Here is a 1,382-nt window from a genome sequence, read left to right as displayed (position 1 = left end):
CAAGGTATATTTATCACTTAATAATGTTACTAAACAGTTTTGAATACTAATTTAGTGCCTCCAGAAATTGAACTACCACAAAACATAACTGCTTATGAGAATGAAAATATTACTATTACTGTAAAGGTAATAAGGGCCCATCCTCCTGTATTGCCTGACTACATATCATGGACATATACAACCAGTAATGGAAGTGCAAGAACAATGAATCAAAGTATTGAGGAAGAATATGATAGCAGATTCAACATCTCAGAAGATGGCAGGAGTCTTTATTTTTCTGATCTAACAAGTGATGATGAAGGATACTATCAAGTATTAATATGGCATCCAGCTGGGTATAAGAATAAAACAACCTATCTTAAAATAGAGTCACTTATTCAAGGTACAATGAGACAAATAGTTGCACAAAAGATTAAATAAATTATTAGGTACTACTGCAACATCATCATCTACTAGCACTCAATACATTACAACAATCAGTACAGCATTAGGATTAGGCATGACCATTATCATTCTGTGCATTGCTATTATAAGCATTATTGTATACAAGAAAAAAAGAAATGAAAAAGACCAAATAATGAGAGATCTATTTGAAATGGAAAACAAGTAAAAATAATTGTTTAAGTATTGTAAAATTATGAACAATTTTCTAGTGGAAGACGTAGGTCTAGTGCTTTGACAAATACTGCTCAAAGTATGTTAATCTGAAGATAATCTTAAATGTTATTGTTATCGTAGTTTATTTAAATGCTACTGACCCTGATTTTTTGAAAGCTCTACCTTTAATCCTGCTAATAAAAAGATGTAATTTGAAACTAATGGACTGCATTGGTCAAGGTAATACAATATATGAGAAAAATTTTAAAACTTGCAATTTGCTATACAGGTGAATTTGCTAAAGTATACAAGGGACATTACTATATTAATGGAGAATGCAGTCTTGTTGCTGTTAAAGCTCTCAAAGGTACCTATCATGCATTTTCTACCACATCAATGACATTATGCAACACAGGAATAATGGACAGATACAATAGCACTGATATGAAAGATTTAATTGATGAGAGTCTAGTAATGAAGGATTTGCAGCATCCTAATGTAATGGGATTGATTGGTATATGCTTAGATGCTGGACCATCACCACTGATTGTACTACCATATATGGAAGGTGTAGCTATAGTTCACATTAAAACTATATTGCATTGTGTATGCACATAGGTGGCAGTTTGCTTAAGTACTTGGTAAAGAATAGAAATATTCTGATGACTAGTACATCAACAGATGATGATGAGGTTGTATAATACTTAAAATATTGACAACACTATATCAATATCACTATTAGATCAATCAAGTACGTTCACAGCTACTGTCAATATGTTTACAAA

Source organism: Amphimedon queenslandica, unplaced genomic scaffold (assembly GCF_000090795.2).
Source record: "Amphimedon queenslandica unplaced genomic scaffold, v1.1 AMPQUscaffold_13076, whole genome shotgun sequence".
Lineage (NCBI taxonomy): Eukaryota > Metazoa > Porifera > Demospongiae > Haplosclerida > Niphatidae > Amphimedon > Amphimedon queenslandica.
Note: the sequence above shows the minus strand (reverse complement) of the source record.